The sequence below is a fragment of the Lepisosteus oculatus genome, chromosome 10 (genome assembly GCF_040954835.1).
Source record: "Lepisosteus oculatus isolate fLepOcu1 chromosome 10, fLepOcu1.hap2, whole genome shotgun sequence".
Taxonomy (NCBI): Eukaryota; Metazoa; Chordata; class Actinopteri; order Semionotiformes; family Lepisosteidae; genus Lepisosteus; species Lepisosteus oculatus.
Genome location: NC_090705.1, coordinates 27,457,561 through 27,480,788, shown reverse-complemented (window position 1 = coordinate 27,480,788; position 23,228 = coordinate 27,457,561).

Here is a 23,228-nt window from a genome sequence, read left to right as displayed (position 1 = left end):
GCACACTGGGGTTAAGGGCTGACTCAGTGGGCTCTTCTGAGAAAGGCAGTTACATTTGGATTTCAAGGGCTGAAAAAACGCTTTAATTTTGGCTGAAAAACACGTTTTGAAAAGTCTGCTGTTCCTGCCATATAGGTTAAATGGGGGTGACCAAAGTTGCAGAAACGTGTTTATTTCTGCAGAAAAACAAGTTTTGACAACTTCTGCACACTGGGGTTAAGGACTGACTCAGTGGGCTCTTCTGAGACAGGCAGTTACATTTGGATTCCAAGGTTTCAAATAACGCGTTTATTTCGGCTGAAAAACACGTTTTTAAAAAAGTGCTGTTCCTGCCCCATAAGTTTCAGGGGGTGACCAAAGTTGCAGAAACGTCTTTATTTCTGCTGAAAAACACATTTTGACAACTTCTGCACACTGGGGAAAAGGATTGACTCAGTGGGCTCTTCTGAGCCAGGCAGTTACATTTAGATTTCAAGAATTGAAAAAACGCTTTAATTTCGGCTGAAAAACACGTTTTGAAAAGTCTGCTGTTCCTGCCATATAGGTTAAATGGGGGTGACCAAAGTTGCAGAAACGTGTTTATTTCTGCTGAAAAACACGTTTTGACAACTTCTGCACACTGGGGTTAAGGGCTGACTCAGTGGGCTCTTCTGAGCCAGGCAGTTACATTTGGATTCCAAGGTTGGAAAAAACGTGTTTATTTTGGTTGAAAAACACGTTTTGAAAAGTCTGCTGTTCATGCCTTATAGGTTACATGGGGGTGACCAAAGTTGCAGAAACGTCTTTATTTCTGCTGAAAAATACATTTTGACAACTTCTGCACACTGGGGTTAAGGGTTGACTTACTGGGCTCTTCTGAGACAGGCAATTACATTTGGATTTCAAGGATTGAAAAAACGCGTTAATTTCGGCTGAAAAACATGTTTTGAAAAGGTGTTGTTCCTGCCCTTTAAGTTATATGGGGGTGACCAAATTGCAGAAACGTGTTTATTTCTGCTGAAAAACACATTTTGAACACTTCTGCACACTGGGGTTAAGGGCCGACTCAGTGGGCTCTTCTGAGAAAGGCAGTTACATTTGGATTTCAAGGACTGAAAAAACGCTTTAATTTCGGCTGAAAAACACGTTTTGAAAAGTCTGCTGTTCCTGCCATATAGGTTAAATGGGGGTGACCAAAGTTGCAGAAACGTGTTTATTTCTGCTGAAAATCACGTTTTGACAACTTCTGCACACTAGGGTTAAGGGCTGACTCAGTGGGCTCTTCTGTGACAGGCAGTTACAAGGGATTCCAAGGTTTGAAAAAACGCGTTTATTTCGGCTGAAAAACACATTTTGAAAAAAGTGCTGTTCCTGCCCCATAAGTTACAGGGTGGTGAACAAAGTTGCAGAAACGTGTTTATTTCTGCTGAAAAACACATTTTGACAACTTCTGCACACTGGGGTTAAGGGCTGACTCAGTGGGCTCTTCTGAGCCAGGCAGTTACATTTGGATTCCAAGGTTGGAAAAAACGTGTTTATGTTGGCTGAAAAACACGTTTTGAAAAGTCTGCTGTTCCTGCCATATAGGTTACATGGGGGTGACCAAAGTTGCAGAAACGTCTTTATTTCTGCTGAAAAATACATTTTGACAACTTCTGCACACTGGGGTTAAGGGTTGACTTACTGGGCTCTTCTGAGACAGGCAGTTACATTTGGATTTCAAGGATTGAAAAAACGTGTTAATTTCGGCTGAAAAACATGTTTTGAAAAGGTGTTGTTCCTGCCCTTTAAGTTATATGGGGGTGACCAAATTGCAGAAACGTGTTTATTTCTGCTGAAAAACACGTTTTGACAACATCTCAACACTGCTGCCAAGAGCTGACTCAGTATGCTGTTCTGAAATAGCATTTACAGAGGGATACCCAAGGTTGCCAAAACGCGTTTGCTTGAGCTGAAAACGAAATTTGTGACAAAAGTTGTACAAACGTGTTTATTTCTACTGAAAAACACGTTTTGACAACTTCTGCACACTGGGGTTAATAGCTGACTCAGTGTGCTCTTCTGAGCCAGGCAGTTACATTTGGATTTCAAGGATTGAATAAACGAGTTAATTTCGGCTGAAAAACATGTTTTGAAAAGTGTGCTGTTCCTGCCCCATAAGTTACAGGGTGGTGACCAAAGTTGCAGAAACGTGTTTATTTCTGCTGAAAAACACATTTTGAACACTTCTGCACACTGGGGTTAAGGGCTGACTCAGTGGGCTCTTCTGAGAAAGGCAGTTACATTTGGATTTCAAGGACTGAAAAAACGCTTTAATTTCGGCTGAAAAACACGTTTTGAAAAGTCTGCTGTTCCTGCAATATAGGTTAAATGGGGGTGACCAAAGTTGCAGAAACGTGTTTATTTCTGCTGAAAAACACGTTTTGACATCTTCTGCACACTGGGGTTAAGGGCTGTCTCAGTGGGCTCTTCTGAGAGAGGCAGTTACATTTGGATTCCAAGGTTTCAAATAACGCGTTTATTTCGGCTGAAAAACACGTTTTAAAAAAAGTGCTGTTCCTGCCCCATAAGTTTCAGGGGGGTGACCAAAGTTGCAGAAACGTGTTTATTTCTGCTGAAAAACACGTTTTGACAACTTCTGCACACTGGAGTTAAGGACTGATTCAGTGGGCTCTTCTGAGACAGGCAGTTACATTTGGATTCCAAGGTTTCAAATAACGCGTTTATTTCGGCTGAAAAACACATTTTGACAACTTCTGCACACTGGGGAAAAGGATTGACTCAGTGGGCTCTTCTGAGCCAGGCAGTTACATTTGGATTTCAAGAATTGAAAAAACGCGTTGATTTCGGCTGAAAAACATGTTTTGAAAACGTGTTGTTACTGCCCATTAAGTTATATGGGGGTGACCAAATTGCAGAAACGTGTCTATTTCTGCTGAAAAAACACGTTTTGACAACTTCTGCACACTGGGGTTAAGGGCTGAATCAGTGGGCTCTTCTGTGACAGGCAGTTACAAGGGATTCCAAGGTTTGAAAAAACACGTTTATTTCGGCTGAAAAACACGTTTTGAAAAAAGTGCTGTTCCTGCCCCATAAGTTTCAGGGGGTGACCAAAGTTGCAGAAACATCTTTATTTCTGCTGAAAAAAAGATTTTGACAACTTCTGCACACTGGGGAAAAGGATTGACTCAGTGGGCTCTTCTGAGCCAGGCAGTTACATTTGGATTCCAAGGTTGGAAAAAACGTGTTTATTTTGGCTGAAAAACACGTTTTGAAAAGTCTGCTGTTCCTGCCATATAGGTTACATGGGGGTGACCAAAGTTGCAGAAACGTCTTTATTTCTGCTGAAAAACACATTTTGACAACTTCTGCACACTGGGGTTAAGGGTTGACTTACTGATCTCTTCTGAGACAGGCAGTTACATTTGGATTTCAAGGATTGAAAAAACGCGTTAATTTCGGCTGAAAAACATTTTTTGAAAAGTGTGCTGTTCCTGCACCTTAAGTTATATGCGGGTGACCAAAGTTGCAGAAACGTGTTTATTTCTGCTGAAAAACACGTTTTGACAACTTCTGCACACTGGGGTTAAGGACTGACTCAGTGGGCTCTTCTGAGACAGGCAGTTACATTTGGATTCCAAGGTTTCAAATAACGCGTTTATTTCGGCTGAAAAACACGTTTTGAAAAAAGTGCTGTTCCTGCCCCATAAGTTTCAGGGGGTGACCAAAGTTGCAGAAACATCTTTATTTCTGCTGAAAAAAACATTTTGACAACTTCTGCACACTGGGGAAAAGGATTGACTCAGTGGGCTCTTCTGAGCCAGGCAGTTACATTTAGATTTCAAGAATTGAAAAAACGCGTTAATTTCGGCTGAAAAACATGTTTTAAAAAGGTGTTGTTCCTGCCCTTCAAGTTATATGGTGGTGACCAAATTGCAGAAACGTGTCTATTTCTGCTGAAAAAACACGTTTTGACAACATCTCAACACTGCTGCCAAGAGCTGACTCAGTATGCTGTTCTGAAATAGCATTTACAGAGGGATACCCAAGGTTGCCAAAACGCGTTTGCTTGAGCTGAAAACGAAATTTGTGACAAAAGTTGTACAAACGTGTTTATTTCTACTGAAAAACACGTTTTGACAACTTCTGCACACTGGGGTTAATAGCTGACTCAGTGTGCTCTTCTGAGCCCAGCAGTTACACTGAGATTCCAAAGCTTGAAAAAACGCGTTTATTTCGGCTGAAAAACATGTTTTGAAAAGGTGTTGTTACTGCCCATTAAGTTATATGGGGGTGACCAAATTGCAGAAACGTGTCTATTTCTGCTGAAAAAACACGTTTTGACAACTTCTGCACACTGGGGTTAAGGGCTGAATCAGTGGGCTCTTCTGTGACAGGCAGTTACAAGGGATTCCAAGGTTTGAAAAAACACGTTTATTTCGGCTGAAAAACACGTTTTGAAAAGTGTGCTATTCCTGCCCCATAAGTTACAGGGTGGTGACCAAAGTTGCAGAAACGTGTTTATTTCTGCTGAAAAACACATTTTGAACACTTCTGCACACTGGGGTTAAGGGCTGACTCAGTGGGCTCTTCTGAGAAAGGCAGTTACATTTGGATTTCAAGGACTGAAAAAACGCTTTAATTTCGGGTGAAAAACACGTTTTGAAAAGTCTGCTGTTCCTGCAATATAGGATAAATGGGGGTGACCAAAGTTGCAGAAACGTGTTTATTTCTGCTGAAAAACACGTTTTGACAACTTCTGCACACTAGGGTTAAGGGCTGACTCAGTGGGCTCTTCTGTGACAGGCAGTTACAAGGGATTCCAAGGTTTGAAAAAACGCGTTTATTTCGGGCTGAAAAACACGTTTTGAAAAGTGTGCTTTTCCAGCCCCATAAGCTACAGGGTGGTGACCAAAGTTGCAGAAACGTGTTCATTTCTGCTGAAAAACACATTTTGACAACTTCTGCACACTGGGGAAAAGGATTGACTCAGTGGGCTCTTCTGAGCCAGGCAGTTACATTTAGATTTCAAGAATTGAAAAAACGCGTTTATTTCGGCTGAAAAACACGTTTTGAAAAGTCTGCTGTTCTTGCCATATAGGTTAAATGGGGGTGACCAAAGTTGCAGAAACGTGTTTATTTCTGCTGAAAAACACGTTTTGACAACTTCTGCACACTAGGGTTAAGGGCTGACTCAGTGGGCTCTTCTTTGACAGGCAGTTACAAGGGATTCCAAGGTTTGAAAAAACGCGTTTATTTCGGCTGAAAAACACATTTTGAAAAAAGTGCTGTTCCTGCCCCATAAGTTACAGGGTGGTGAACAAAGTTGCAGAAACGTGTTTATTTCTGCTGAAAAACACATTTTGACAACTTCTGCACACTGGGGTTAAGGGCTGACTCAGTGGGCTCTTCTGAGCCAGGCAGTTACATTTGGATTCCAAGGTTGGAAAAAACGTGTTTATGTTGGCTGAAAAACACGTTTTGAAAAGTCTGCTGTTCCTGCCATATAGGTTACATGGGGGTGACCAAAGTTGCAGAAACGTCTTTATTTCTGCTGAAAAATACATTTTGACAACTTCTGCACACTGGGGTTAAGGGTTGACTTACTGGGCTCTTCTGAGACAGGCAGTTACATTTGGATTTCAAGGATTGAAAAAACGTGTTAATTTCGGCTGAAAAACATGTTTTGAAAAGGTGTTGTTCCTGCCCTTTAAGTTATATGGGGGTGACCAAATTGCAGAAACGTGTTTATTTCTGCTGAAAAACACGTTTTGACAACATCTCAACACTGCTGCCAAGAGCTGACTCAGTATGCTGTTCTGAAATAGCATTTACAGAGGGATACCCAAGGTTGCCAAAACGCGTTTGCTTGAGCTGAAAACGAAATTTGTGACAAAAGTTGTACAAACGTGTTTATTTCTACTGAAAAACACGTTTTGACAACTTCTGCACACTGGGGTTAATAGCTGACTCAGTGTGCTCTTCTGAGCCCAGCAGTTACATTGAGATTCCAAAGCTTGAAAAAACGCGTTTATTTCGTCTGAAAAACACGTTTTGAAAAGTGTGCTGTTCCTGCCCAACAAGTTACAGGGTGGTGACCAAAGTTGCAGAAATGTGTTTATTTCTGCTGAAAATCACATTTTGAACACTTCTGCACACTGGGGTTAAGGGCTGACTCAGTGGGCTCTTCTGAGAAAGGCAGTTACAAGGGATTCCAAGGTTTGAAAAAACGCGTTTATTTCGGCTGAAAAACACGTTTTGAAAAGTGTGCTGTTCCTGCCCCATAAATTACAGGGTGGTGACCAAAGTTGCAGAAACGTGTTTATTTCTGCTGAAAAACACATTTTGACAACTTCTGCACACTGGGGTTAAGGGCTGACTCAGTGGGCTCTTCTGAGCCAGGCAGTTACATTTGGATTCCAAGGTTGGAAAAAACGTGTTTATTTTGGCTGAAAAACACGTTTTGAAAAGTCTGCTGTTCCTGCCATATAGGTTACATGGGGGTGACCAAAGTTGCAGAAACGTCTTTATTTCTGCTGAAAAACACATTTTGACAACTTCTGCACACTGGGGTTAAGGGTTGACTTACTGATCTCTTCTGAGACAGGCAGTTACATTTGGATTTCAAGGATTGAAAAAACGCGTTAATTTCGGCTGAAAAACATTTTTTGAAAAGTGTGCTGTTCCTGCACCTTAAGTTATATGCGGGTGACCAAAGTTGCAGAAACGTGTTTATTTCTGCTGAAAAACACGTTTTGACAACTTCTGCACACTGGGGTTAAGGACTGACTCAGTGGGCTCTTCTGAGACAGGCAGTTACATTTGGATTCCAAGGTTTCAAATAACGCGTTTATTTCGGCTGAAAAACACGTTTTGAAAAAAGTGCTGTTCCTGCCCCATAAGTTTCAGGGGGTGACCAAAGTTGCAGAAACATCTTTATTTCTGCTGAAAAAAACATTTTGACAACTTCTGCACACTGGGGAAAAGGATTGACTCAGTGGGCTCTTCTGAGCCAGGCAGTTACATTTAGATTTCAAGAATTGAAAAAACGCGTTAATTTCGGCTGAAAAACATGTTTTAAAAAGGTGTTGTTCCTGCCCTTCAAGTTATATGGTGGTGACCAAATTGCAGAAACGTGTCTATTTCTGCTGAAAAAACACGTTTTGACAACATCTCAACACTGCTGCCAAGAGCTGACTCAGTATGCTGTTCTGAAATAGCATTTACAGAGGGATACCCAAGGTTGCCAAAACGCGTTTGCTTGAGCTGAAAACGAAATTTGTGACAAAAGTTGTACAAACGTGTTTATTTCTACTGAAAAACACGTTTTGACAACTTCTGCACACTGGGGTTAATAGCTGACTCAGTGTGCTCTTCTGAGCCCAGCAGTTACACTGAGATTCCAAAGCTTGAAAAAACGCGTTTATTTCGGCTGAAAAACATGTTTTGAAAAGGTGTTGTTACTGCCCATTAAGTTATATGGGGGTGACCAAATTGCAGAAACGTGTCTATTTCTGCTGAAAAAACACGTTTTGACAACTTCTGCACACTGGGGTTAAGGGCTGAATCAGTGGGCTCTTCTGTGACAGGCAGTTACAAGGGATTCCAAGGTTTGAAAAAACACGTTTATTTCGGCTGAAAAACACGTTTTGAAAAGTGTGCTATTCCTGCCCCATAAGTTACAGGGTGGTGACCAAAGTTGCAGAAACGTGTTTATTTCTGCTGAAAAACACATTTTGAACACTTCTGCACACTGGGGTTAAGGGCTGACTCAGTGGGCTCTTCTGAGAAAGGCAGTTACATTTGGATTTCAAGGACTGAAAAAACGCTTTAATTTCGGCTGAAAAACACGTTTTGAAAAGTCTGCTGTTCCTGCCATATAGGTTAAATGGGGGTGACCAAAGTTGCAGAAACGTGTTTATTTCTGCTGAAAAACACGTTTTGACAACTTCTGCACACTAGGGTTAAGGGCTGACTCAGTGGGCTCTTCTGTGACAGGCAGTTACAAGGGATTCCAAGGTTTGAAAAAACGCGTTTATTTCGGGCTGAAAAACACGTTTTGAAAAGTGTGCTGTTCCTGCCCCATAAGTTACAGGGTGGTGAACAAAGTTGCAGAAACGTGTTTATTTCTGCTGAAAAACACATTTTGAACACTTCTGCACACTGGGGTTAAGGGCTGACTCAGTGGGCTCTTCTGAGCCAGGCAGTTACATTTGGATTTCAAGGATTGAAAAAACGAGTTAATTTCGGCTGAAAAACATGTTTTGAAAAGTGTGCTGTTCCTGCCCCATAAGTTACAGGGTGGTGACCAAAGTTGCAGAAACGTGTTTATTTCTGCTGAAAAACATGTTTTGACAACTTCTGCACACTGGGGTTAAGGGCTGACTCAGTGGGTTCTTCTGAGACAGGTAGTTACATTTGGATTTCAAGAATTGAAAAAACGCATTGATTTCGGCTGAAAAACATGTTTTGAAAAGGTGTTGTTACTGCCCATTAAGTTATATGGGGGTGACCAAATTGCAGAAACGTGTCTATTTCTGCTGAAAAACACGTTTTGACAACATCTCAACACTGCTGCCAAGAGCTGACTCAGTATGCTGTTCTGAAATAGCATTTACAGAGGGATACCCAAGGTTGCCAAAACGCGTTTGCTTGAGCTGAAAACGAAATTTGTGACAAAAGTTGTACAAACGTGTTTATTTCTACTGAAAAACACGTTTTGACAACTTCTGCACACTGGGGTTAACGGCTGACTCAGTGGGCTCTTCTGAGACAGGCAGTTACATTTGGATTCCAAGGTTTCAAATAACGCGTTTATTTCGGCTGAAAAACACGTTTTAAAAAAAGTGCTGTTCCTGTCCCATAAGTTTCAGGGGGGTGACCAAAGTTGCAGAAACGTTTTTATTTCTGCTGAAAAACACGTTTTGACAACTTCTGCACACTGGGGTTAAGGACTGATTCAGTGGGCTCTTCTGAGACAGGCAGTTACAATTTGGATTCCAAGGTTTCAAATAACGCGTTTATTTCTGCTGAAAAACACATTTTGACAACTTCTGCACACTGGGGAAAAGGATTGACTCAGTGGGCTCTTCTGAGCCAGGCAGTTACATTTGGATTTCAAGAATTGAAAAAACGCGTTGATTTCGGCTGAAAAACATGTTTTGAAAAGGTGTTGTTACTGCCCATTAAGTTATATGGGGGTGACCAAATTGCAGAAACGTGTCTATTTCTGCTGAAAAAACACGTTTTGACAACTTCTGCACACTGGGGTTAAGGGCTGAAACAGTGGGCTCTTCTGAGCCAGGCAGTTACATTTGGATTCCAAGGTTGGAAAAAACGTGTTTATTTTGGCTGAAAAACACGTTTTGAAAAGTCTGCTGTTCCTGCCATATAGGTTACATGGGGGTGACCAAAGTTGCAGAAACGTCTTTATTTCTGCTGAAAAACACATTTTGACAACTTCTGCACACTGGGGTTAAGGGTTGACTTACTGGTCTCTTCTGAGACAGGCAGTAACATTTGGATTTCAAGGATTGAAAAAACGCGTTTATTTCGGCTGAAAAACATGTTTTGAAAAGTGTGCTGTTCCTGCACCTTAAGTTATATGGGGGGGACCAAAGTTGCAGAAACGTGTTTATTTCTGCTGAAAAACACGTTTTGACAACTTCTGCACACTGGGGTTAAGGACTGACTCAGTGGGCTCTTCTGAGACAGGCAGTTACATTTGGATTCCAAGGTTTCAAATAACGCGTTTATTTCGGCTGAAAAACACGTTTTGAAAAAAGTGCTGTTCCTGCCCCATAAGTTTCAGGGGGTGACCAAAGTTGCAGAAACATCTTTATTTCTGCTGAAAAAAAGATTTTGACAACTTCTGCACACTGGGGAAAAGGATTGACTCAGTGGGCTCTTCTGAGCCAGGCAGTTACATTTAGATTTCAAGAATTGAAAAAACGCGTTAATTTCGGCTGAAAAACATGTTTTGAAAAGGTGTTGTTCCTGCCCTTTAAGTTATATGGTGGTGACCAAATTGCAGAAACGTGTCTATTTATGCTGAAAAAACACGTTTTGACAACTTCTGCACACTGGGGTTAAGGGCTGAATCAGTGGGCTCTTCTTTGACAGGCAGTTACAAGGATTCCAAGGTTTGAAAAAACGCGTTTATTTCGGCTGAAAAACACATTTTGAAAAAAGTGCTGTTCCTGCCCCATAAGTTACAGGGTGGTGAACAAAGTTGCAGAAACGTGTTTATTTCTGCTGAAAAACACATTTTGACAACTTCTGCACACTGGGGTTAAGGGCTGACTCAGTGGGCTCTTCTGAGCCAGGCAGTTACATTTGGATTCCAAGGTTGGAAAAAACGTGTTTATTTTGGCTGAAAAACACGTTTTGAAAAGTCTGCTGTTCCTGCCATATAGGTTACAGGGGGGTGACCAAAGTTGCAGAAACGTCTTTATTTCTGCTGAAAAACACATTTTGACAACTTCTGCACACTGGGGTTAAAAGCTGACTCAGTGTGCTCTTCTGAGCCCAGCAGTTACACTGAGATTCCAAAGCTTGAAAAAACGCGTTTATTTCGGCTGAAAAAAATGTTTTGAAAAGGTGTTGTTACTGCCCATTAAGTTATATGGGGGTGACCAAATTGCAGAAACGTGTCTATTTCTGCTGAAAAAACACGTTTTGACAACTTCTGCACACTGGGGTTAAGGGCTGAATCAGTGGGCTCTTCTGAGCCAGGCAGTTACAAGGGATTCAAAGGTTAGAAAAAACGAATTTATTTCGGCTAAAAAACACGTTTTGAAAAGTGTGCTGTTCCTGCCCCTTAAGTTACAGGGTGGTGAACAAAGTAGCAGAAACGTGTTTATTTCTGCTGAAAAACACGTTTTGACAACTTCTGCACACTGGGGTTAAGGGCTGACTCAGTGGGCTCTTCTGAGACAGGCAGTTACATTTGGATTTCAAGGATTGAAAAAACGTGTTAATTTCGGCTGAAAAACATGTTTTGAAAAGTGTGCTGTTCCTGCACCTTAAGTTATATGGGGGTGACCAAAGTTGCAGAAACGTCTTTATTTCTGCTGAAAAAAACATTTTGACAACTTCTGCACACTGGGGAAAAGGATTGACTCAGTGGGCTCTTCTGAGCCAGGCAGTTACATTTAGATTTCAAGAATTGAAAAAACGCGTTAATTTCGGATGAAAAACATGTTTTGAAAAGGTGTTGTTCCTGCCCTTTAAGTTATATGGTGGTGACCAAATTGCAGAAACGTGTCTATTTCTGCTGAAAAAACACGTTTTGACAACTTCTGCACACTGGGGTTAAGGGCTGAATCAGTGGGCTCTTCTGAGCCAGGCAGTTACAAGGGATTCCAAGGTTAGAAAAAACGCGTTATTTCGGCTGAAAAACACGTTTTGAAAAGTGTGCTGTTCCTGCCCCATAAGTTACAGGGTGGTGACCAAAGTTGCAGAAACGTGTTTATTTCTGCTGAAAAACACATTTTGAACACTTCTGCACACTGGGGTTAAGGGCTGACTCAGTGGGCTCTTCTGAGAAAGGCAGTTACATTTGGATTTCAAGGGCTGAAAAAACGCTTTAATTTCGGCTGAAAAACACGTTTTGAAAAGGTGTTGTTCCTGCCCTTTAAGTTATATGGGGGTGACCAAATTGCAGAAACGTGTCTATTTCTGCTGAAAAAACACGTTTTGACAATTTCTGCACACTGGGGTTAAGGGCTGAATCAGTGGGCTCTTCTGAGCCAGGCAGTTACACTGAGATTCCAAAGCTTGAAAAAACGCGTTTATTTCGGCTGAAAAAAATGTTTTGAAAAGGTGTTGTTACTGCCCATTAAGTTATATGGGGGTGACCAAATTGCAGAAACGTGTCTATTTCTGCTGAAAAAACACGTTTTGACAACTTCTGCACACTGGGGTTAAGGGCTGAATCAGTGGGCTCTTCTGAGCCAGGCAGTTACAAGGGATTCAAAGGTTAGAAAAAACGAATTTATTTCGGCTAAAAAACACGTTTTGAAAAGTGTGCTGTTCCTGCCCCTTAAGTTACAGGGTGGTGAACAAAGTAGCAGAAACGTGTTTATTTCTGCTGAAAAACACGTTTTGACAACTTCTGCACACTGGGGTTAAGGGCTGACTCAGTGGGCTCTTCTGAGACAGGCAGTTACATTTGGATTTCAAGGATTGAAAAAACGTGTTAATTTCGGCTGAAAAACATGTTTTGAAAAGTGTGCTGTTCCTGCACCTTAAGTTATATGGGGGTGACCAAAGTTGCAGAAACGTCTTTATTTCTGCTGAAAAAAACATTTTGACAACTTCTGCACACTGGGGAAAAGGATTGACTCAGTGGGCTCTTCTGAGCCAGGCAGTTACATTTAGATTTCAAGAATTGAAAAAACGCGTTAATTTCGGATGAAAAACATGTTTTGAAAAGGTGTTGTTCCTGCCCTTTAAGTTATATGGTGGTGACCAAATTGCAGAAACGTGTCTATTTCTGCTGAAAAAACACGTTTTGACAACTTCTGCACACTGGGGTTAAGGGCTGAATCAGTGGGCTCTTCTGAGCCAGGCAGTTACAAGGGATTCCAAGGTTAGAAAAAACGCGTTATTTCGGCTGAAAAACACGTTTTGAAAAGTGTGCTGTTCCTGCCCCATAAGTTACAGGGTGGTGACCAAAGTTGCAGAAACGTGTTTATTTCTGCTGAAAAACACATTTTGAACACTTCTGCACACTGGGGTTAAGGGCTGACTCAGTGGGCTCTTCTGAGAAAGGCAGTTACATTTGGATTTCAAGGGCTGAAAAAACGCTTTAATTTCGGCTGAAAAACACGTTTTGAAAAGGTGTTGTTCCTGCCCTTTAAGTTATATGGGGGTGACCAAATTGCAGAAACGTGTCTATTTCTGCTGAAAAAACACGTTTTGACAATTTCTGCACACTGGGGTTAAGGGCTGAATCAGTGGGCTCTTCTGAGCCAGGCAGTTACAAGGGATTCCAAGGTTAGAAAAAACGCGTTATTTCGGCTGAAAAACACGTTTTGAAAAGTGTGCTGTTCCTGCCCCATAAGTTACAGGGTGGTGACCAAAGTTGCAGAAACGTGTTTATTTCTGCTGAAAAACACATTTTGAACACTTCTGCACACTGGGGTTAAGGGCTGACTCAGTGGGCTCTTCTGAGAAAGGCAGTTACATTTGGATTTCAAGGGCTGAAAAAACGCTTTAATTTCGGCTGAAAAACACGTTTTGAAAAGTCTGCTGTTCCTGCCATATAGGTTACATGGGGGTGACCAAAGTTGCAGAAACGTCTTTATTTCTGCTGAAAAATACATTTTGACAACTTCTGCACACTGGGGTTAATAGCTGACTCAGTGTGCTCTTCTGAGCCCAGCAGTTATATTGAGATTCCAAAGCTTGAAAAAACGCGTTTATTTCGGCTGAAAAACGTGGTTTGAAAAGGTGTTGTTACTGCCCATTAAGTTATATGGGGGTGACCAAATTGCAGAAACGTGTCTATTTCTGCTGAAAAAACACGTTTTGACAACTTCTGCACAATGGCGTTAAGGGCTGAATCAGTGGGCTCTTCTGAGCCAGGCAGTTACAAGGGATTCAAAGGTTAGAAAAAACGAGTTTATTTCGGCTGAAAAACATGTTTTGAAAAGTGTGCTGTTCCTGCCCCATAAGTTACAGGGTGGTGAACAATGTTGCAGAAACGTGTTTATTTCTGCTGAAAAACACGTTTTGACAACTTCTGCACACTGGGGTTAAGGGCTGACTCAGTGGGCTCTTCTGAGCCAGGCAGTTACATTTGGATTCCAAGGTTGGAAAAAACGTGTTTATTTTGGCTGAAAAACACGTTTTGAAAAGTCTGCTGTTCCTGCCTTATAGGTTACATGGGGGTGACCAAAGTTGCAGAAACGTCTTTATTTCTGCTGAAAAACACATTTTGACAACTTCTGCACACTGGGGTTAAGGGTTGACTTACTGGGCTCTTCTGAGACAGGCAGTTACATTTGGATTTCAAGGATTGAAAAAACGCGTTAATATCGGCTGAAAAACATGTTTTGAAAATTGTGCTGTTCCTGCACCTTAAGTCATATGGGGGTGACCAAAGTTGCAGAAACGTGTTTATTTCTGCTGAAAAACACGTTTTGACAACTTCTGCACACTGGGGTTAAGGACTGACTCAGTGGGCTCTTCTGAGACAGGCAGTTACATTTGGATTCCAAGGTTTCAAATAACGCGTTTATTTCGGCTGAAAAACACGTTTTTAAAAAAGTGCTGTTCCTGCCCCATAAGTTACAGGGTGGTGAACAAAGTTGCAGAAACGTGTTTATTTCTGCTGAAAAACACGCTTTGACAACTTCTGCACACTGGGGTTAAGGGCTGACTCAGTGGGCTCTTCTGAGCCAGGCAGTTACATTTGGATTCCTAGGTTGGAAAAAACGTGTTTATTTTGGCTGACAAACACGTATTGAAAAGTCTGCTGTTCCTGCCATATAGGTTACTTGGGGGTGACCAAAGTTGCAGAAACGTCTTTATTTCTGCTGAAAAACACATTTTGACAACTTCTGCACACTAGGGTTAAGGGCTGAGTGTGTGGGCACTTCTGAGCCTTGCTGTTACAAGTAGATTCAGTTGTCTGAAAAAACGCGTTTATTTCGGGCTGAAAAACACGTTTTGAAAAGTGTGATGTTACTGCCCCATAACTTACATGGGGTTGACCAAACTTGCAGAAACATGTTTATTTCTTCTGAAAAACACGTTTTGACCCTTTCTGCACACTGGGGTTAAGGGCTGAGTGTGTGGGCTCTTCTGAGCCTTGCTGTTACAAGTAGATTCAGTTGCCTGAAAAAACGCGTTTATTTCGGGTTGAAAAATCACGTTTTGAAAAGTGTGATGTTACTGCCCCATAACTTACATGGGGTTGACCAAACTTGCAGAAACATGTTTATTTCTGCTGAAAAACACGTTTTGACCCTTTCTGCACACTGGGGTTAAGGGCTGAGTGTGTGGGCACTTCTGAGCCTTGCTGTTACAAGTAGATTCAGTTGTCTGGAAAAACGCGTTTATTTCGGGCTGAAAAACACGTTTTGAAAAGTGTGATGTTACTGCCCCATAACTTACATGGGGTTGACCAAACTTGCAGAAACATGTTTATTTCTGCTGAAAAACACGTTTTGACACTTTCTGTACACTGGGGTTAAGGGCTGAGTGTGTGGGCTCTTCTGAGCCTTGCTGTTACAAGGAGATTCAGTTGTCTGAAAAAACGTGTTTATTTCGGGCTGAAAAACACGTTTTGAAAAGTGTGATGTTACTGCCCCATAACTTACATGGGGTTGACCAAACTTGCAGAAACATGTTTATTTCTGCTGAAAAACACGTTTTGACCCTGTCTGCACACTGGGGTTAAGGGCTGAGCGTGTGGGCAGTTCTGAGCCTTGCTGTTACAAGTAGATTCAGTTGTCTGAAAAAACGCGTTTATTTCGAGCTGAAAAACACGTTTTGAGAAGTGTGATGTTACTGCCCCATAACTTACATGGGGTTGACCAAACTTGCAGAAACATGTTTATTTCTGCTGAAAAACACGTTTTGACACTTTCTGTACACTGGGGTTAAGGGCTGAGTGTGTGGGCTCTTCTGAGCCTTGCTGTTACAAGTAGATTCAGTTGCCTGAAAAAATGCGTTTATTTCGGGCTGAAAAACACGTTTTGAAAAGTGTGATGTTACTGCCCCATAACTTACATGGGATTGACCAAACTTACAGAAACATGTTTATTTCTGCTGAAAAACACGTTTTGACCCTTTCTGCACACTGGGGTTAAGGGCTGAGTGTGTGGGCACTTCTGAGCCTTGCTGTTACAAGTAGATTCAGTTGCCTGAAAAAACGCGTTTATTTCGGGCTGAAAAACAAGTTTTGAAAAGTGTGATGTTACTGCCCCATAACACATGGGGTTGACCAAACTTGCAGAAACATGTTTATTTCTGCTGAAAAACACGTTTTGACACTTTCTGTACACTGGGGTTAAGGGCTGAGTGTGTGGGCTCCTCTGAGCCTTGCTGTTACAAGGAGATTCACTTGTCTGAAAAAACGCGTTTATTTCGGGCTGAAAAACACGTTTTGAAAAGTGTGATGTTACTGCCCCATAACTTACATGGGGTTGACCAAACTTGCAGAAACATGTTTATTTCTGCTGAAAAACACGTTTTGACCCTTTCTGCACACTGGGGTTAAGGGCTGAGTGTGTGGGCACTTCTGAGCCTTGCTGTTACAAGTAGATTCAGTTGCCTGAAAAAACGCGTTTATTTCAGGCTGAAAAACACGTTTTGAAAAGTGTGATGTTACTGCCCCATAACTTACATGGGGTTGACCAAACTTGCAGAAACATGTTTATTTCTGCTGAAAAACACGTTTTGACCCTTTCTGCACACTGGGGTTAAGGGCTGAGCGTGTGGGCACTTTGAGCCTTGCTGTTACAAGTAGATTCAGTTGTCTGAAAAAACGCGTTTATTTCGAGCTGAAAAACACGTTTTGAAAAGTGTGATGTTACTGCCCCATAACTTACATGGGGTTGACCAAACTTGCAGAAACATGTTTATTTCTGCTGAAAAACACGTTTTGACACTTTCTGTACACTGGGGTTAAGGGCTGATTGTGTGGGCTCTTCTGAGCCTTGCTGTTACAAGGAGATTCAGTTGTCTGAAAAAACGCGTTTATTTCGGGCTGAAAAACACGTTTTGAAAAGTGTGATGTTACTGCCCCATAACTTACGTGGGGTTGACCAAACTTGCAGAAACATGTTTATTTCTGCTGAAAAACACGTTTTGACCCTTTCTGCACACTGGGGTTAAGGGCTGAGTGTGTGGGCTCTTCTGAGCCTTGCTGTTACAAGTAGATTCAGTTGCCTGAAAAAACGCGTTTATTTCGGGCTGAAAAACACGTTTTGAAAAGTGTTCTGTTACTGCCCCATAACTTACATGGGGTTGACCAAACTTGCAGAAACATGTTTATTTCTGCTGAAAAACACGTTTTGACACTTTCTGTACACTGGGGTTAAGGGCTGAGTGTGTGGGCTCTTCTGAGCCTTGCTGTTACAAGGAGATTCAGTTGTCTGAAAAAACGCGTTTATTTCGGGCTGAAAAACACGTTTTGAAAAGTGTGATGTTACTGCCCCATAACTTACATGGGGTTGACCAAACTTGCAGAAACATGTTTATTTCTGCTGAAAAACACGTTTTGACCCTTTCTGCACACTGGGGTTAAGGGCTGAGTGTGTGGGCTCTTCTGAGCCTTGCTGTTACAAGTAGATTCAGTTGCCTGAAAAAACGCGTTTATTTCGGGCTGAAAAACACGTTTTGAAAAGTGTGATGTTACTGCCCCATAACTTACATGGGGTTGACCAAACTTGCAGAAACATGTTTATTTCTGCTGAAAAACACGTTTTGACACTTTCTGTACACTGGGGTTAAGGGCTGAGTGTGTGGGCTCTTCTGAGCCTTGCTGTTACAAGGAGATTCAGTTGTCTGAAAAAACGCGTTTATTTCGGGCTGAAAAACACGTTTTGAAAAGTGTGATGTTACTGCCCCATAACTTACATGGGGTTGACCAAACTTGCAGAAACATGTTTATTTCTGCTGAAAAACACGTTTTGACCCTTTCTGCACACTGGGGTTAAGGGCTGAGTGTGTGGGCTCTTCTGAGCCTTGCTGTTACAAGTAGATTCAGTTGCCTGAAAAAACGCGTTTATTTCGGGCTGAAAAACACGTTTTGAAAAGTGTGATGTTACTGCCCCATAACTTACATGGGGTTGACCAAACTTGCAGAAACATGTTTATTTCTGCTGAAAAACACGTTTTGACACTTTCTGTACACTGGGGTTAAGGGCTGAGTGTGTGGGCTCTTCTGAGCCTTGCTGTTACAAGGAGATTCAGTTGTCTGAAAAAACGCGTTTATTTCGGGCTGAAAAACACGTTTTGAAAAGTGTGATGTTACTGCCCCATAACTTACATGGGGTTGACCAAACTTGCAGAAACATGTTTATTTCTGCTGAAAAACACGTTTTGACCCTTTCTGCACACTGGGGTTAAGGGCTGAGTGTGTGGGCTCTTCTGAGCCTTGCTGTTACAAGTAGATTCAGTTGCCTGAAAAAACGCGTTTATTTCGGGCTGAAAAACACGTTTTGAAAAGTGTGATGTTACTGCCCCATAACTTACATGGGGTTGACCAAACTTGCAGAAACATGTTTATTTCTGCTGAAAAACACGTTTTGACACTTTCTGTACACTGGGGTTAAGGGCTGAGTGTGTGGACTCTTCTGAGCCTTGCTGTTACAAGGAGATTCAGTTGTCTGAAAAAACGCGTTTATTTCGGGCTGAAAAACACGTTTTGAAAAGTGTGATGTTACTGCCCCATAACTTACATGGGGTTGACCAAACTTGCAGAAACATGTTTATTTCTGCTGAAAAACACGTTTTGACACTTTCTGTACACTGGGGTTAAGGGCTGAGTGTGTGGGCTCTTCTGAGCCTTGCTGTTACAAGGAGATTCAGTTGTCTGAAAAAACGCGTTTATTTCGGGCTGAAAAACACGTTTTGAAAAGTGTGATGTTACTGCTCCATAACTTACATGGGGTTGACCAAACTTGCAGAAACATGTTTATTTCTGCTGAAAAACACGTTTTGACCCTTTCTGCACACTGGGGTTAAGGGCTGAGTGTGTGGGCTCTTCTGAGCCTTGCTGTTACAAGTAGATTCAGTTGCCTGAAAAAACGCGTTTATTTCGGGCTGAAAAACACGTTTTGAAAAGTGTGATGTTACTGCCCCATAACTTACATGGGGTTGACCAAACTTGCAGAAACATGTTTATTTCTGCTGAAAAACACGTTTTGACACTTTCTGTACACTGGGGTTAAGGGCTGAGTGTGTGGGCTCTTCTGAGCCTTGCTGTTACAAGGAGATTCAGTTGTCTGAAAAAACGCGTTTATTTCGGGCTGAAAAACACGTTTTGAAAAGTGTGATGTTACTGCCCCATAACTTACATGGGGTTGACCAAACTTGCAGAAACATGTTTATTTCTGCTGAAAAACACGTTTTGACCCTTTCTGCACACTGGGGTTAAGGGCTGAGTGTGTGGGCTCTTCTGAGCCTTGCTGTTACAAGTAGATTCAGTTGCCTGAAATAACGCGTTTATTTCGGGCTGAAAAACACGTTTTGAAAAGTGTGATGTTACTGCCCCATAACTTACATGGGGTTGACCAAACTTGCAGAAACATGTTTATTTCTGCTGAAAAACACGTTTTGACACTTTCTGTACACTGGGGTTAAGGGCTGAGTGTGTGGGCTCTTCTGAGCCTTGCTGTTACAAGGAGATTCAGTTGTCTGAAAAAACGCGTTTATTTCGGGCTGAAAAACACGTTTTGAAAAGTGTGATGTTACTGCCCCATAACTTACATGGGGTTGACCAAACTTGCAGAAACATGTTTATTTCTGCTGAAAAACACGTTTTGACCCTTTCTGCACACTGGGGTTAAGGGCTGAGTGTGTGGGCTCTTCTGAGCCTTGCTGTTACAAGTAGATTCAGTTGCCTGAAAAAACGCGTTTATTTCGGGCTGAAAAACACGTTTTGAAAAGTGTGATGTTACTGCCCCATAACTTACATGGGGTTGACCAAACTTGCAGAAACATGTTTATTTCTGCTGAAAAACACGTTTTGACACTTTCTGTACACTGGGGTTAAGGGCTGAGTGTGTGGGCTCTTCTGAGCCTTGCTGTTACAAGGAGATTCAGTTGTCTGAAAAAACGCGTTTATTTCGGGCTGAAAAACACGTTTTGAAAAGTGTGATGTTACTGCCCCATAACTTACATGGGGTTGACCAAACTTGCAGAAACATGTTTATTTCTGCTGAAAAACACGTTTTGACCCTTTCTGCACACTGGGGTTAAGGGCTGAGTGTGTGGGCTCTTCTGAGCCTTGCTGTTACAAGTAGATTCAGTTGCCTGAAAAAACGCGTTTATTTCGGGCTGAAAAACACGTTTTGAAAAGTGTGATGTTACTGCCCCATAACTTACATGGGGTTGACCAAACTTGCAGAAACATGTTTATTTCTGCTGAAAAACACGTTTTGACACTTTCTGTACACTGGGGTTAAGGGCTGAGTGTGTGGGCTCTTCTGAGCCTTGCTGTTACAAGGAGATTCAGTTGTCTGAAAAAACGCGTTTATTTCGGGCTGAAAAACACGTTTTGAAAAGTGTGATGTTACTGCCCCATAACTTACATGGGGTTGACCAAACTTGCAGAAACATGTTTATTTCTGCTGAAAAACACGTTTTGACCCTTTCTGCACACTGGGGTTAAGGGCTGAGTGTGTGGGCTCTTCTGAGCCTTGCTGTTACAAGTAGATTCAGTTGCCTGAAAAAACGCGTTTATTTCGGGCTGAAAAACACGTTTTGAAAAGTGTGATGTTACTGCCCCATAACTTACATGGGGTTGACCAAACTTGCAGAAACATGTTTATTTCTGCTGAAAAACACGTTTTGACACTTTCTGTACACTGGGGTTAAGGGCTGAGTGTGTGGACTCTTCTGAGCCTTGCTGTTACAAGGAGATTCAGTTGTCTGAAAAAACGCGTTTATTTCGGGCTGAAAAACACGTTTTGAAAAGTGTGATGTTACTGCCCCATAACTTACATGGGGTTGACCAAACTTGCAGAAACATGTTTATTTCTGCTGAAAAACACGTTTTGACACTTTCTGTACACTGGGGTTAAGGGCTGAGTGTGTGGGCTCTTCTGAGCCTTGCTGTTACAAGGAGATTCAGTTGTCTGAAAAAACGCGTTTATTTCGGGCTGAAAAACACGTTTTGAAAAGTGTGATGTTACTGCTCCATAACTTACATGGGGTTGACCAAACTTGCAGAAACATGTTTATTTCTGCTGAAAAACACGTTTTGACCCTTTCTGCACACTGGGGTTAAGGGCTGAGTGTGTGGGCTCTTCTGAGCCTTGCTGTTACAAGTAGATTCAGTTGCCTGAAAAAACGCGTTTATTTCGGGCTGAAAAACACGTTTTGAAAAGTGTGATGTTACTGCCCCATAACTTACATGGGGTTGACCAAACTTGCAGAAACATGTTTATTTCTGCTGAAAAACACGTTTTGACACTTTCTGTACACTGGGGTTAAGGGCTGAGTGTGTGGGCTCTTCTGAGCCTTGCTGTTACAAGGAGATTCAGTTGTCTGAAAAAACGCGTTTATTTCGGGCTGAAAAACACGTTTTGAAAAGTGTGATGTTACTGCCCCATAACTTACATGGGGTTGACCAAACTTGCAGAAACATGTTTATTTCTGCTGAAAAACACGTTTTGACCCTTTCTGCACACTGGGGTTAAGGGCTGAGTGTGTGGGCTCTTCTGAGCCTTGCTGTTACAAGTAGATTCAGTTGCCTGAAATAACGCGTTTATTTCGGGCTGAAAAACACGTTTTGAAAAGTGTGATGTTACTGCCCCATAACTTACATGGGGTTGACCAAACTTGCAGAAACATGTTTATTTCTGCTGAAAAACACGTTTTGACACTTTCTGTACACTGGGGTTAAGGGCTGAGTGTGTGGGCTCTTCTGAGCCTTGCTGTTACAAGGAGATTCAGTTGTCTGAAAAAACGCGTTTATTTCGGGCTGAAAAACACGTTTTGAAAAGTGTGATGTTACTGCCCCATAACTTACATGGGGTTGACCAAACTTGCAGAAACATGTTTATTTCTGCTGAAAAACACGTTTTGACCCTTTCTGCACACTGGGGTTAAGGGCTGAGTGTGTGGGCTCTTCTGAGCCTTGCTGTTACAAGTAGATTCAGTTGCCTGAAAAAACGCGTTTATTTCGGGCTGAAAAACACGTTTTGAAAAGTGTGATGTTACTGCCCCATAACTTACATGGGGTTGACCAAACTTGCAGAAACATGTTTATTTCTGCTGAAAAACACGTTTTGACCCTTTCTGCACAATGGGGTTAAGGGCTGAGTGTGTGGGCACTTCTGAGCCTTGCTGTTACAAGTAGATTCAGTTGTCTGAAAAAACGCGTTTATTTCGGGCTGAAAAACACGTTTTGAAAAGTGTGATGTTACTGCCCCATAACTTACATGGGGTTGACCAAACTTGCAGAAACATGTTTATTTCTGCTGAAAAACACGTTTTGACCCTTTCTGCACACTGGGGTTAAGGGCTGAGTGTGCGGGCTCTTCTGAGCCTTGCTGTTACAAGTAGATTCAGTTGCCTGAAAAAACGCGTTTATTTCGGGCTGAAAAACACGTTTTGAAAAGTGTTCTGTTACTGCCCCATAACTTACATGGGGTTGACCAAACTTGCAGAAGCATGTTTATTTCTGCTGAAAAACACGTTTTGACACTTTCTGTACACTGGGGTTAAGGGCTGAGTGTGTGGGCTCTTCTGAGCCTTGCTGTTACAAGGAGATTCAGTTGTCTGAAAAAACGCGTTTATTTCGGGCTGAAAAACACGTTTTGAAAAGTGTGATGTTACTGCCCCTTAACTTACATGGGGTTGACCAAACTTGCAGAAACATGTTTATTTCTGCTGAAAAACACGTTTTGACACTTTCTGTACACTGGGGTTAAGGGCTGAGTGTGTGGGCTCTTCTGAGCCTTGCTGTTACAAGGAGATTCAGTTGTCTGAAAAAACGCGTTTATTTCGGGCTGAAAAACACGTTTTGAAAAGTGTGATGTTACTGCCCCTTAACTTACATGGGGTTGACCAAACTTGCAGAAACATGTTTATTTCTGCTGAAAAACACGTTTTGACCCTTTCTGCACAATGGGGTTTAGGGCTGAGTGTGTGGGCACTTCTGAGCCTTGCTGTTACAAGTAGATTCAGTTGTCTGAAAAAACGCGTTTATTTCGGGCTGAAAAACACGTTTTGAAAAGTGTGATGTTACTGCCCCATAACTTACATGGGGTTGACCAAACTTGCAGAAACATGTTTATTTCTGCTGAAAAACACGTTTTGACCCTTTCTGCACACTGGGGTTAAGGGCTGAGTGTGTGGGCTCTTCTGAGCCTTGCTGTTACAAGTAGATTCAGTTGCCTGAAAAAACGCGTTTATTTCGGGCTGAAAAACACGTTTTGAAAAGTGTGATGTTACTGCCCCATAACTTACATGGGGTTGACCAAACTTGCAGAAACATGTTTATTTCTGCTGAAAAACACGTTTTGACCCTTTCTGCACACTGGGGTTAAGGGCTGAGTGTGTGG